The sequence below is a fragment of the Dromiciops gliroides genome, chromosome 6, assembly GCF_019393635.1.
Source record: "Dromiciops gliroides isolate mDroGli1 chromosome 6, mDroGli1.pri, whole genome shotgun sequence".
Lineage (NCBI taxonomy): Eukaryota > Metazoa > Chordata > Mammalia > Microbiotheria > Microbiotheriidae > Dromiciops > Dromiciops gliroides.
This window is the reverse complement of record NC_057866.1, coordinates 57,776,668-57,792,696: the sequence shown is the minus strand read 5'-3', so window position 1 is coordinate 57,792,696 and position 16,029 is coordinate 57,776,668. Positions and strand designations below refer to the sequence as shown.

The following is a 16,029-nucleotide window of genomic DNA, read 5'->3' as shown; positions in this document are numbered from 1 at the left end:
AGGGCAACCTTCATGGCATGAAGCTGCGGCCCCACTCTTCTTGGGCAGGTTTCTGCACAGCCTGGAGGAGGACCTGACCCCCATGTTGGAGCCGCATAAGGCGCTCGGCGCCCTCGCGTTTGTCCTTCTCCAGGTCATGGGAAAAATGCGACACCCTTGGCGGAGTGACATCATCACGGTCCGTCGAAATAGAAACCCAGGGACAGGTACGAGTAGGAGGCCTGCAGGTAGAGCTTGGCCAGGCGGATGACTCAGCCTCAGAGGAGAAATTCTGGTGGATCTGAGAGGTGGAGCTCATGGCATCCATGGCAACAGGAGGAGGCGGCTGGTCTGGAAAGCTGGGGTCGGGTGGTCCCAGGGGCTGGCAGACTGCAGAAGGATGATGATCTAGTGCGAGAGGAGCTGGGGGAAACCCCGGGTCTGTTCCGTGCAAACACTGTTGAAGCAAGAACCAGAGTCAGGAAACGAGGTCTCAATGCACTTTTAATTTTCTGTTGCTAAAAGTTTCGTTGGTGCAATTTTTAACCAGAATTATTTTGTAATACTGTTCAGGAAAAAAAAAAATCTCTTCCTCTCTCCCCTAACAATAGAATCTTTCTTTAAAATGATGAAAAAATAGTTAATCCAAATTTATTTACAGTGATTAATTTATTGTCTATCAATAAGAGAGAAAAATACACCTCAGTAGAAAATGTTAAGGTTGAAAAATCAATTTCTTCACAGCAATTCTGTGAGTTAGATACTATAAGCACTATCTCATTTTGCAAAGGAGGAAATGGGGATTAAGAAATCTTAAATGAGTTGCCCTGGGGTATCAAGCTATTATGGGGCAACTAGGTGACACAGTGGATAGACATCCCCTCCTGTAGTCAGGAAGACTCATCTTCCTGTGTTCAAATCTTTCCTCTGACATTAGCTGTGTGACCCTGGGCAAGACAATTAACCCTGTTTGCCTCAGTTCTTCATCTGTAAAATGAGCTGGAGAAAGAAATGGCAAACCACTCTAGTATCTTTGCTGAGAAAACCCCAAATGTAGTCAGCAAGAGTCAGACATGATTTAAACAACTAAATGACAACAGCATGAAGCTATTATAACTCAGAGCTGGAACTATTACCCAGGTTTTCTGATTCTATGATCAGTAATCCATCTACTAGGAGACATTTTCCAAGTGGAGAGACAGCAGAAAACATACAGAGAACATTAAGTCCTTTTTTTTTTTTAACCAGTGAACACAATGAGATGAGAGAAGTAAGAGTTTTACCTAAAGTTATGCAGCAAATTAATGGCAAAGTTGCAGACTCCTAAATCCTAATTGCCCCCATAATGACACTATTCTATTTCCCTCCATTTCTAGTAAAGATCAATTTATTCTAAATTGGTCCAGGGCAAGTGAAGCTTTCCTAGATTATTGTTTAAGAACTCAGATTTTACAGAGATCATTCTCATATTCCATCTTGGAGTGCATCTACCTAGTTATTCCTCCTACAGGCAAAATTGATGCTAGATTTATGGAACTTTCAACTCCTCCTGGTTACTCAATGGAAATTAAAATTTAGGGAAGAAAGTGCAGTTCCTTGTACTGTCCCAAGATTTTTCTCCCAAAGCCTCCTCCTAAACCATGATAATGGATTATAGATGATAATAAATGTATCCCTTCTAGTTGCAGATCCCCAGAAAACTGCTAGTAGGAGGCTCCAGCAGATATCATCCAAGGTGGGTGATTGGTGTTTTTAATTTTGCTTTTCTTACTGCTCGCTTGCAATCATCTACAATATACAGAAATTGAATTAGGCTACCTTTCCAGGAAGGAGTGAACGACACTAATTTATATCCTGCATACCAGTAGTAATGTAAGAATGATGCAAATGAAAATAATGTAAATCAGGCTAGGGAATAAGTTCCTCTGGGAAAATGTGGAAGATAAATTACTTTTGTCCTATCAAACCAGAGTGGACAAACCACTAGAAAATTTAATGCAGAATATATGAATTCAACACAACAGAATTCAACTAAATTTCTGTGATTATCCCTAGTTTGGCCACAGATAAAATATAATATTAAAAATGCTAGGGGCGGCTAAATGGCGCAGTGGATAAAGCACCAGCCCTGGATTCAGGAGTACCTGAGTTCAAATCCAGCCTCAGACACTTGACACTTACTAACTGTGTGACCCTGGGCAAGTCACTTAACCCCCATTGCCCCACAAAATTAAAAAAAAATTTTAAAAAATGCTATATTTCTAAGTTTGGTACTTGTTACATCATTCATCATAACAATATAAAAAAATAATCAGAAGCACAAATGATCTATGCTAATTTTATCCCTTAAATCCATTAGAAATATTCAAAAAAGCAGAAACAATAGTCATTGCTATCTAATAAACTATGGAGGAGTTTGGGGTAGGAAGAAAACTTTCAGGAGAATTTCATAAACAAATAGCATAAAAGGAAAATGAAATATTTAACATTGACATTCTAAAATAAATGGAAACTGATATGTCTACTTATAACAAGTAAGATGAAATACATTTTCATTTAAAAATTAAGGGGATCATTCTAAGAGGAGGGGGAAAGCAAATGAAATCATTGGGAATATACCCCAGTGAAATTAATGTAAGGAAGAAATGTATGGTAACAGGTGCGTGCTGAAGCCAGCTTGTACCAGTTGGACAATTGTTAAATTTTCAGTGTGAGTGTTTAGATTCAGAAATCAGCAAATGCCATAAATCAGATCTTGATTTATTATTGACATCCAGACTTGGAAAAGCAATGGAGGCTCTCAGCCCTTCTTACAAGCATGGTGCCAGAATTTTCTGATGCAACTGCATCCCTGAAAAAAAAAAGATGGTGAAAGTCAGAGTCAATGTATTAGGCTATATTGGGAGCTTGGTGACTAGGGCAGCATTCACCCCAGGCAGAGTGGATGTTGTGGCCATCTATGACCTTTTCATTGATCTCAACTTCATGGTTTCTATATTCCAATATGATCTGACCCTTAGAAATCCACTGGTATTCATAAGGTCAATAATGGAAAGGGGGTGATCAATGGAAAAGTCGTTTTTAATATCATCCAGGAGTATGATCCCACCAATATTAAATGGGGAGATGCTGGACCTAAGTATAGAGTCCACTGGTATCCTTTACCATCATGCGAAGACCTATATTTACTTGAAGGATGGAACTAAGCAAGTCATTATCTTTGCTCCTTCTGTTGGTGCCCTTCTTGATAGGAGGGACCCGAGATATATGATAATTTCCTTAAAATTATCAGTAATGCCTCCTTCACCACCAACTGTGTGGCCTGCCCTAGCCAAGGTCATTCATGGCAGTTTTGACATTGTGGAAGGACTAATGACCACAGTCCATACCATTATTGCTACCCAGCAGATGACAGATGGTTCCTCAAGTTGTAGAGTGATAGGCATGACATTGCTCAATACATTATCCCTTCTTCCTCTGGTGCTGCTAAGGCTGTAGGCAAGGTCAGACTTGAGCTGAATGGGAAGCCTATAGGCATGGCCTTCAACATTCCTGCTCCCAATGCAACTGTTATGGATTCAATTTGTCACCTAGAGAAACTTACCAAATATGATATCAAGAAAGTGGTGAAGCAAGCATCAAAGGTCATCTTGTCCTACACAGTGGGCCCTGTTGTATTGTGTGACTTTCAGAACAACATCTGTTCTTCGACCTTCAATGCCGGCACTGGTATTTTCCTCAATGACCATTTTGTCAAACTCATTTTCTGATGTGACATTGAGTATGGTTATAGCAATCATGTAGTAGACCTCCAGATCTACATGGGCTCCAAGGAATAAAGCTATGTATTTTCATTGCCAGCCAAAAAAAAAGTTACACTATTAGGAATCCCATATCCCTAACCTATATCCCTATCCTGGGGATCTCATGTCCCATTCACATTCCTTGTACCCCTAGAGTAGTGGCAAGAACCCATAAAGTCCTATTATCAATCAAATCACCATATTTGGTACAAAAAAGGGAAAGTGATGGAGAAAATGTTTAAAATACACATTAAGTTTAGAAGTGCACTTTGTATACATTGGTTTTAGGGGAGGTAATTATTTAAAAATTATCAGTATATCCCTGTCCTTATGCATAGAATATTTTTAATTATGCCCACTGTGGTAACAAAAGATGGAATCTAAATGACTGGACTTTGATTGGGGTAATGGTTGAACAATATTTACTATATTAAAAGGATGGAATTTTATTGTACAATGATGATTAACATCAGAAATTCATAGAAACTTGGGGTGGCCTTTATGAAGAAATTCAGAGTGAACAAAACAGAATCAAAGAAATAATCTACACAATGCCTAAAATTATAAAAATGGAAACAACACTAAAGGGAAGTACAACTCTAATTAATTGCAATATTCTATCTTGGTCCAGGAGCAGAGGCTTTCACAGACATCTTTCCTCAATAAATAGGTAGGGGACTACGTGCATGGGGAGAGCCTGCCCAAGCTGCATAGGCTTTGAGTATAGGCCTGGGAATGGACTTGGAGTTTATTGTTCAAAATCCAACATGATTGAGAAAAGAATTACCAGGACAAAGTTAGCCACCAGGAAATGGCCTTTGACAAAGGTACTGAAGGGCTGTGGTCTGTGCCACTAGAAGGAAAAACCAAGAGTTTCTAAAGTGAAATTGGTCTAGTGTAAAGAACACTTTACATCAGTAGGGTTGATAAGATAATGTATTTTCAGCTTAGTAGATTGGGCAGTTATTTATGATACTTAGTGGTTTCATTTAATTACAAGGAAGAGTATAACAGAGGAGAGAAGATTATTTAGGAGAATGATCTGTACAGTTTCACAAAACCAGTAAGTGAAATGACCACCTATATAATGGGGGAGGGGAGAGAATGACACCCATTTTTTAATTAAAAAAAAAAATTAAAGTCTGAATTCCATTATGGGTGAACTCTTAGGTGAACCAAAAACTAAAAACCATAAACCTTCTATTTCAATCTAATAAATTAGTGAGATCTATTCTCCCGTTTTAGCTCCTTTTACTATTAGATATTCTCTACCTTCAGGAATTTGACTGCCCTAAGGAAGAATACCACAAGACTCAATGAATCATGGTCTTAGAGTTTTGACTTTAGTTGCTATGACTAAGCCAGTAGGGCTACCCAACTTGACAACAACAAATTTATCTCCATGAAGAACAAGTTGTATTAATAACCAATTAATTAATCATGAAACTTTCTCTAAATCAAGTTCCTTTCCCCCTTCACTTCTGTATTGGCCCTTGGATTTTGATCTATTTTGCCCACGCAAAATGGTATGCTTTAGCCACATATGGTATATATTCAGAAAATGGTGGAGTCAGGAAAAAAGAAAATAGTTTTTACCCAATGAAGCCCCCCCAGCAGGGTGAATGCAAACACCTTGGCTTTTTTGCAGGCCTTTACCCATATTTGTTTCCTTTATGTTCAGTGAAAGAACAAGGGATGAAAGTACAACAATTTTTTTAATCTTATAAAATTCAGGATCTTTGTTCCAGAGGTAGATGGTACCTTAGAGATTATCATTTCTAGCCTCCTCATTTAACAGATGAGGAAATTGAAGTCCAAAGAGGTAAATGATTTGCTCAGAAGCACATAGCTATTAAGTATCTGAGATAAGACTGGATCACAGGTCTTCCTGACTCCAAGTCCAGTGTGCTATCCACTAGCCTAGACTGCCTCTATATGAAGTTAATAATTTCTTTTTCTTTTTAAAATGGTGTATGCTTAAGTATCAACACTAACTATTGCATTCCTTACCAAATAAATGAAGTAGAAATTGAAAATATATAAAAGAAATTGTAGCATAATTGACAACTAATTAGAGTAATTTAAAACATTTGCATTATGACCCTGGTAATGCCTGAGGAGCAGGGAGGGGGGGAAGGTTTCACTTGGCTATTTGAATAACCATATTATTCACTTGCTTCTTCATATAAGTCTGCATAACTGTTTTGGAAATGTGTTTATAATACCCAATTTCTAATTCAATTGTTTCTTCCATTTTTTTTTCTATGGTCAGTCAGTTTAGCTCAGTAAAATTGAATTAAGTGGAGAAAGACAATTCAATCAAGTCATTTTCCCTCCAGCTCTCTATTCCTCCCATCATGCAATGCTAAATTGAAAGATGAAGGTTTTTTCCCATTTTAGGTGATAAATTGTATAATAAAAAAGAAGCTCCATTTGGAATGTGATTTCATGTATGTCTCTTTTATATTCTACAATATAGATAGTCCTTACTGCATTGTTTGTGTTCAATAATTAATTAATTTGTGGTAACACTTAAAATGCTAGAAGTTTGATTTCTAATCCTCAATCACACTAGGGTGGGGAAAGGGGAAAAAAAAGGAATGGAATTCAATAAGATCCCTATTACATTTCTAGAAATTAATGCACACCAGGCAATTTTAAATACTTCCCTTCATCAAATTCTCTACTAAAAAAATAAACTAGGCTATGGATTAGTAGATGTATGACCACAGACATTCCATTTAACTTTTCTTGACCATAGTTTTAACATTTATAAAACATGGAGATTGGACTAAATAACACTAGCTTACATTTATAAAGCACTAGAGCAATTATAGCCTCCTATCTGCTCTTCCTAATGTCTAGTTTCTCCTCTCTACAATCCATCCTACATGTTCCTGCCAAAATATTCATATAGCTCAGGTCTGACCAAACCTGATTCATACTGCTGTAATTTCAAGGGCTCCCTAACTTTAGGAGCAAATACAATAATCTCTGTTGTTTATTTAAAGCCCTTTGCCTCCCAGTTTCACCCTACCTGCCCAGATTCATTGCAAATTACTCCTCTTCATATACTATATACTTAATATACTATATATTCTAGACAAATCCTATCTCTCCTCTACACATCTTTGCATAGGCTTTCTCCAATGTTTGCAGTGTACTCCCATCCTTATGTCAAACCCATAGACTCTAGAGGTTCCTTCAAGGGTCATCCTAAGACCTTGCTCTCATTTGAATGTTTTCCTTTTCCAGTTTCCACCCTACCAGTCCAACTCTTTATTCCCGTTGTCTTAATTTTCTTGACTCCTTGTCCTGTATTAACACTTTTACCTTGTCAGACCCTAATCCTGGATCACTCTTATCATTTCCTTCCCCCTCTCCTATTCATATGCTGAGAAGTGAAGTTTAAGGAAACCAGGAAATAAAATCAACTGAGTTCACCACAAATTTAGATTATTTAATCTCAACTGGGTCTTCACTTCAATAATTCTTTTATTCTTCCCTAATTACTTTTAAAAAAACATATTTTCATGTTTTTTAAATTGTACCCTTTTTTTTGTTTGTTTTTGTTTTTCTAGTGAGGCAATTGGGGTTAAGTGACTTGCCCAGGGTCACACAGCTAATAAGTGTTAAGTGTCTGAGGCCGGATTTGAACTCAGGTACTCCTGACTCCAGGGCCGGTGCTCTATCCACTTCGCCACCTAGCTGCCCCTTAAATTGTCCTCTTAACAAAAAGCAAAATAACGAGCATTTCTGAATGCAAAAAAAGTAGAAGAGAAAAAGATTTAAAAATATATAAATTTAATGTGCTATTTTCAACCCTATCTGACTTTCATTTTTTTTTTACATTTCTGAAGTGATTTTTTAAAAAAGATAATGGGAATTAAAGGCCAAAATTAAACTCTAATCTAGGTTGTGATGGTGAATGAGCACAGGGGCAGGATTAATTCATACTAAACAGCAAAAATTAATATTTAAACTAAAATACTACCTTGCTCTTTAGCTCCATATTAAAATAAATACTCATACTGCAGTCCGCTAGAACTTCTTATAAGTTAAATGTGGGCCTTTTGGGTCAATGCCAAGTATGACATAACTTCCTTGAGGGAAAATTCTATTTTGATTTTGTCCTGGCATCCTAATGCTTAGCACAATGCCTGCCACATAATAGGCACTTAAAAAACTCTGGTTGAATTGGCATTGGAAAGCAGTGTGGTACAGTGGGAAAAATTCTTGGGCCTTGCAGTCATAGAAAATGGTTCAAACCTTACCTCTGCCACTTACTGAAATAACGAATTCTAAATAATTTTAAATTAGTTATACCTAGCACTTATGTATTGTGTTAGCTTGCAAAGCACTTGACATAATTTGTCATTAGATCATCGTAACTTTTTTTTTCTTTTTTTTTTTGCAGGGCAATGGGGATTAAGTGACTTGCCCAGGGTCACATAGCTAGTAAGTGTCAAGTGTCTGACGCCTGATTTGAACTCAGGTCCTCCTGAATCCAGGGCTGGTGCTTTATCCACTGCTCCACCTAGCTTTCCCCGATCATCATAACTTTTACTACCTGTGTGACCCTGGGCAAGTCACTTAACCTCATTAGGTCTGTTTCCTCATCTGTCAAATCAGGCGGTTGGACTGAATGGTCTATGAGCTCTTTCAGCTCTGGATTCCTGAGCCTATGAATCTAATTAAATGCCAAGATTCTAGACAAGGATTTTCTTGCCTCCAGATTTAGGAGAGATAATAGAAGTCAGGGGAAAAACAACACATTTGGGGAAGCCATTGTAAGATGAAATGTTCACATGGAAATACACTATTGTTCTTTCTCATTCAGATATATGAGTATGACTCAGGAATGTGATAAGCTTAAATGAAGTACTGGCCTTGTAGTCAGGAAGATGAGTTTCAATCCTGCCCCAAACACTTACCAACTATATAAACCTGGACAAGTCACTGAAACTCTAAGATTCCCTCATCTAAAAAAAAAAGGAAAAAATAGGGCTCTCTACTTTGCAGATTGTAAGGAACAAATGAGATAACATGTTAAGTGTTTTGTAAACTTTAAAGTGTTGTATATGATTGCTAGCTACTATTAATATTTTAGAATGGCAGTCTGGTGCTCGCTTCGGCAGCACATATACTAAAAATTGGAACGATACAGAGAAGATGAGCATGGCCCCTGCGCAAGGATGACACGCAAATTCGTGAAGCGTTCCAAAAAAAAAAAAAAAAGAATGGCAGCCTGGATTTTATTTCATTTTTCCTCCTAAGCAGTGAATGTCCTCCTACCTCACTGTATCTATGTAAATCTTAGTCACCCATCAAGGCTTTACTCAAATTCCACTGCCACAGAGAAGCTTTCACCAGATGTTCCAGCCCACCTTGATTCCTAGGTCCCTAAATTTCTATTACACTTAGCACCTTTCATTACATACTATTTGTATCATTCAGTAATGGCTTCATGTGTGTGCCATATGTCTACAATAAGATTATAAAGTTACCAGCTCTAGTGATATGTTTTGTTTTTTTAAATAACAATTCTAAGCTTGGCCTCTGTGACAAGATGGGGACTAGGAATCCACTCAGAACAGTCATACAAAACTTCCCTTTCCTCTTTTTTATACCCCTGTGCTGCCCCTTCATTCAGCCAATGGGATAACATTGCATAACCTCCCCAAAGCTCTACAGAATGTAAGCTCCTTGAGAGCAGTAACTAACTTGTGTTTTTTTTTATCTTGTGTCTCTAGTGGCCAGCACAGTGTCTTATACGTTGGAAGTACTTAGGGAAATGTTTGTTAAATTCAAAATTAATTTGATTTAAAATATGCAGCAACAATTTGGCTCTGATTTCTAACCTCATTGAAGGGAATATTTTTTTGGTCTTTGTATCACCATAGTCTTGTGCCTTGCCCACAGTACTATAGACATTTAATAAATGCCCTGTCCCTTGCAAAACCGTGGGAAGTATAAGGTAAATGGTAGGTGCTTAATGAATATTTATTGGTTGGATATCTCAGTTTCACTGGTGATTAAAATGGATATGGAGTGGAAACTACCTATAAAGAATATAAGAAAATGTTCAAGCACATTTGGATGGATAACATGAAAAAAGCAGGTAAAATGACTCTCAAGTACCTCAGTACAAAAGACTATACATGTATCCCCTTCCAACCTGATCTGTCTAGATTTAAAATGACATTTCTAGACAAGGATATCTTTGCCTTGATGTCTAGAAGAGCATGTGATATTGCTGGTTCCACCAAAGATGTCCAAGTCTTCCTCAATGGAAGTAGGCTGCCTACAAAAGTGTTCTGTAGCTCTGTGGATATGTATGTGAAAGACAAATTGAATGAAATGGGCAACCCACTGAAAATTATCCGTGAAGAAGTAAACTGGTGGGAAAAAGGCTTCCAGCAAATTAGCATTGCCATTTCCAAGGGTGGTAGACATGTTGATTATGTAACTGATCAAATTATAAGTAGACTTATTGATGTTGTGAAGACAAAGAACAAGTGGGGTGTTGCATTAAAGGCATGTCAGGTGAAAAACCGTGTGTGGATTTTTGTGAATGCCTTAATCGAAAACCAAACCTTTGACTCCAAGACTAAGGAAAATACGAATCTGTAGGCCAAGAGCTTTTGTTCAAAATGTGACTTGAGTGAAAAATTCATCAAAGCTGCAGTTGACTGTGGAATTGTAGAAAGCATACAAAATGGGGTAAAGTTTAAGGTCCAAGTCCACTTGAACTAAAAGTGTTCAGCTGTTAAACTCAATAGAATCAAGGGAAGTCCTAAACTTGATGTTGCTAATCAGGCAAGCAGTAAGAAATCTGCAGTTTGTCCACTTATCTTGACTGAGGGAGACAGTCAAAACTTTAGCTATTTCTGGCCTTGGTGTGATTGGGAGAGACAAGCATGGCATTATCCCCCTTTGATGAAAAATGTTCTATGTACAAGAAGCCTCTCATAAACAAAGCATGGAAATTGCCAAAACCCTTTTTTTTGGCAGGTATTAAAATATCTATTAGTGCAAACCTCACCACCACCAACACACACACATACACATATTCAAAGAATATCCCCTGGAATAATACTTTGGTAAATTTTCATCTCCTAAAGAGATCTAATTCTCCCAAAGTTATCTCATCAATTTCAACCTTGATTTTTTTTAAAGATACAATCATATTTCCACACAGCATTCTGGACTACTTTTTATGGATCAGTGCTTTGATTATTCTGGTTTCTTTTAGTGCCCAATCAGATAGTTGTAACAGCAACAGCAGCATGACCCAAAAATCTAACATATGCATCCCTTTTTTTAATGTTTTCTTTTGACACCTTCCCACAAGCATAACCTATATTCCATATATCTATATGAATGACATATGATTTATATGAATGATATATTCATATATATGCCATAGACATATATGAATAACATATCACACATATGCATGTTAAAGCAAGAGGCGATAATTATGGAGGAGAATTGAAACATTTAAAATACCACCAAAAATGCTATATGTAAAAGGCCGATAATAACATAGCTGCTCGTTACGTGGATTTAGACATGTGAAAATGAGTCCTTTAAAAATATCTCACTCAGGGGCAGCTAGATGGCACAGTGGATAGAGCACCGGCCCTGGAGTCAGGAGGACCTGAGTTCAAATCTGGTCTCAGACACTTAACACTTACTAGCTGTGTGACCCTGGGCAAGTCACTTAACCCCAATTGCCTCACTTAAAAGTAAAAAAAAAATTAAAAAAAAAAATATCTCACTTGGGGGCGGCTAGGTGGCACAGTGGATAAAGCACCGGCCCTGGATTCAGGAGGACCAGGGTTCAAATCCAGCCTTAGACACTTGACACTTACTAGCTGTGTGACCCTGGGCAAGTCACTTAACCCCCATTGCCCCGCAAAAAAAAAAAAAAAAGAAAAAGAAAAAAAAATCTCACTCAATCATTTGTGTACTGAGTGTCTATTTTGCCTCTTACTATTAGAAAGGACTTCCACTGGAAAGATATTTCAAGTCATCCAAGCATTTCCTGGAGAGGGCTCATTCTAATGAGAAGAAAACGGGCCTGAGACTGAAGACTGAATTTCTAGTTATGATGCTTCAAAGTTTTTAATCATGTAACCTGGCACAAGTCACAGATTCCATCTTAGCTTCAGTTTCTCCATCTAAAATGACTCTCAAAAAAGTATGAAATCAAATTCTGGAAAAGAATTCCAAAAGCAAGACCAAAGATAAGAAGAGTAGGAAGTAAAATACACTATTAAAAGGGGCTAGAAAGAAAAATCAAAGGAGGCCTGCTGAATTCTTTACCAAAGGGAGGAAAACAGGTAAGTTAGAGTTATAACTGAGGTGAGGAAATTGAAGCTTTCCCTCAGGATACTCAAATACGAGAATCATGCATCTGACACACAGTGGGGTTCTCTAGTTTGCTGTCTCCTGATCTCAGGATTTTTCTCTTGTCACACTGCAATATCCCTGAGGGTCTCACTTCTCACTGGGGCCAGATTCCCCTAAAAATTTGCTATCAGTCTCCCTATTCTATTTCCTCATGCAGAATTTTAGAATCTGCTGCACTATGAAGACCAGAAACATTCTTCTCTGGAGAACATATTTCTCTCTCTATCCAGGAAATTCTACTTGACACAAGTAGACTGTGCTTTGCATCCCTCTTCTTCCTACTCAACTAAATTTACCATCAGAATTCCTAGTTCTGGGTAAATACAAATACCTCTTGACTTTTCTATCTATTGACACATTTTTCTTGACTCCAAGTAAGAAAAAATCAAGCATTTATAGGAAACTATTGTATTTTTGGGAAGATATTAGGAATACTAAAGGAAATTGGGCATGGAGTACTTGTTAATTCATACTTGGCATTTTATTTGGAAAAAAAAAAGGCTTAGAATATGAACCATAAGAAAAAAAGGACTGCTTACACCAAATCTTTTTGTGTATCTCTTGCCCATCATTTTCATATCATTTAAACTATGTTCTTTGAATTTTCAGTGCTCATAGCTGTGCAATGCAAATAAAATAAAAATGATAATGCTACAAATGTTAATTTATGGTTTTAATATTATACTAATAAATTATCAAATGGAAACTATGAGATGACAATAAAATAACAAAATCAATTGAAAAAAATAAAAAATATTGTTTTTGGTTTTTTTGTTTTGTTTTTAGTGAGGCAATTGGGGTTAAGTGACTTGCCCAGGGTCACACAGCTAGTAAGTGTTAAGTGTTTGAGGCCGTATTTGAACTCAGGTATTCCTGACTCCAGGGCTGGTGCTTTATCCACTGCACCACCTAGCCACCCCAAAAAATAAAAAATATTAAGGAGAAAAAGTAGAGATGAAAGAGAATAGTGTTTCCAGACCTCAAACTACAGTATAAAGCAGCAGTCATCAAAACCATTTGGTAGTGGTTAAAAAATAGAAGTAGATCAATAGAACAGAGAAGATAAGGAAAAATCAGAAACAATGGAACTCAATAACTCAGCATTCAATTAAGCATAAAACATAAATTACTGAAATAACTTATTTTACAAAAACTGTTGGGAAAATTGGAAAGTAAAAATTAGGCAGAAATAAGGCCTAGACTAACATCAAATACCATAGTGCATTCTAAGTAAACATATGACCTTAATACTAAAGGTCATACCACAAAAAAATTAGAAGAGAAACCGTTCATATGCCTCTCATAGATATAGGCAGGAGATGTCTTCTTAACCAAACCAGGGATAGAGAATATTACAAAAGATAAAATAGATAACTATGATTATATGAAACAGAAAAATCTGCAAAAAACAAAATTAATACAACTAAGCAAAGAAGTGAAAGAATTAAATGGGAAAAAATATTTGAATCAAATTTATCCAGTGACAGTTTATTATCCAAGACACCAAATTAACAGATACATATATGTATGTACATATACATATATATGAGAGATATACATTGTACATATATACACACGTATACATATGTATATATACAAAAGCCATTCTCCAACAGTGTTCAAAAGAAATGAGCAACTTTCAAAAGAAGAATCACAAACTATTAACAACCATATAAGATAATGCTCCAGATCTCCAATAATAAGATAAATGCAAATCAACACAACACTGATGTTTCATTTCACATCCCACAAATTGGCAAAAATGTCAAAAGATGGTGGTAGTCAATATCGGAGGAGTCAAGGGAAGATAGTATGAGATTTAAAATTGGATATAAGAGCATTGAACTCCCCCTTTAACTTTTCCCTTATATATCTCCCAGACCACTAAGAAAAAGAAACCTCTGAGCTTTAATCAGTGAGGGATTAGCTTTTATTGTTCGAGACTTAATTAGATAACAAAAAGGTGATACCGATTAGGGAAATAGGAAAGTAGACATACAAATAAATAATCTTAGATCTAAGCTTAGTCTATATTTCATTATAAAACTCACCAAATCCCAAAACTGCCTGCCAGGCCGAGAACCAGAGCCGACCACCAAATGTGTGTGCCACCACCGCTAATCTGAGAAGCCAGAGTGAGAGAGAACTTCCGTTCCACGTTCAGTTTTAAGTTGGCATCCCGGAAGTATGGTGTGCTTGGCCACGCTCTCCGGGCAGCAGGTGCACGGCCGTCATAGCGGTCTCCTCCCCAAAAGGGAGGTCTTTCAAAAGCCGCTTAAGTAGCATGCGCTCAACTCTCAAATGATTAAGCTAAAACTTCCGTTTTTTTTTTTACCACATTCCACCCTTTGTTTCATTTGAAAAAAGAATGAGTTTGCTCAATGAAACAGCCAAAAATAATATCCTATCCTAGCTAATATTATGTTAATATCAATATAGAAAAAGGGAGAGAGAAAAGTTTTGTCCAGAGGGGCAGTTCTTCATGAATATGACGCTTTGACATTGGTCTTGCAGAGGGAGGGCCTCTGCAGAAAGTACATGTTACAGATGGTATATAATAACAGAAGGAGATAACAAAAACTAACAAAACAAAACTGTTCATATAAAGTCTCAGTTCTCTTGTCTTCTTGAAGTGGTAAGATGTCATCAGGAGGAAGCTGGATTCTAGTCGGGAAAACTGGGCTCTGGACTCTGGACTCTGGACTCTGATCTGGAAAACTGGATTCTGGACTCTGGTCTGGAAAGCTGGATTCTCTTCTTTAATTGTTTGAATTGCTGGATTTTTACTAAACCTTAGCATAGCATTGCCAATGATCAAATTAATAAATTCCATTACATCCCTCCTTTATATAATAGAGGGTTGAGGTAGTTATGCAATCTATAACACTTCTTACCAACATTTGTCTGGATCAAAGCCAAGTTTAGTATGTGTTCATGACACCTGAAAAATGTTATGGAAAGATTATCATACCATATCTCATGGTTTCGAGACAATCAGTGATTGTGTTAGGCCACAGGTGATTAGACTGAGTGAGACAAAAAGAAAACAAGTTCAGTTAAATTAGGTTATATTAGGAGGGAGAGAGGACAAAACTGGACTGTGTCTAGTAATTGTGCTCTACATAGTCGCCATCATAAGCAAACCATAGACTTATGTATACCTGTCTCTCCTTTTGTTGCACATATATTCTCTCCAGGGCCTGCATTAAAGTTCACAGTAAGTCTCTGAAATGATAAGTTTCTATACTTCTTAAATATCATATTAATTTCACCAAAGAGAGTATGATGGTAAAAATGTGTGCTATGCTACATAACTGAGGATATACTAGTGATATATACAACAATTCCAAACCATACCCAGAGTATAATGACATATAAATCATAAATGAATGTAAATAACTGATTATATTAGACATTATTACATAATCTTCTTTTAGCAAGTAAACCACATCATCTTATACATGAATTCTCTAGTATAACAGTAGCAGATACTTAAAGTGGTGATTAATTTATCAAAAAGGAATAAGGCTTCAATCAGCAAGATTCAGTATTCAATATGTTCATTGATAGATCAAGCAATAAGGTTCAATAACCCTCTTTTTTAAACAGAATCCCATAAAAGAGAAAAAAAAAAACTCAGAACTCATGGTTCTCTCAAAAAGAAGGAAGGGGAAAAAAAAGAATTCTGGTAGCTTCTGAGGCCCAATGGCCCCACCCACAGCATATACTTAAAATGTCTTTGAAAAGTCACTTAATTTACAAAATTGAGTTTAAAAAAAGCAAAAAGAAACAAAAGTCAAAACACAAAGAAAAGCCAAAAACAAAAAGC

General features: G+C 36.8%; 1 non-coding gene and 2 pseudogenes across 1 annotated transcript; all 3 read left to right on the top strand.

Moving 5' to 3' along the window:
* Positions 1–246: 246 nt before the first annotated feature.
* On the top strand, positions 247–3,818 carry LOC122731987 (annotated as a pseudogene).
* A 775-nt stretch (positions 3,819–4,593) lies between these two features.
* Positions 4,594–10,803, top strand: LOC122731986 (annotated as a pseudogene).
* Positions 8,905–9,012, top strand: LOC122733065. The gene has a single exon (XR_006353673.1). It is a non-coding gene; the product is annotated as a U6 spliceosomal RNA (small nuclear RNA).
* Positions 10,804–16,029: the final 5,226 nt, after the last annotated feature.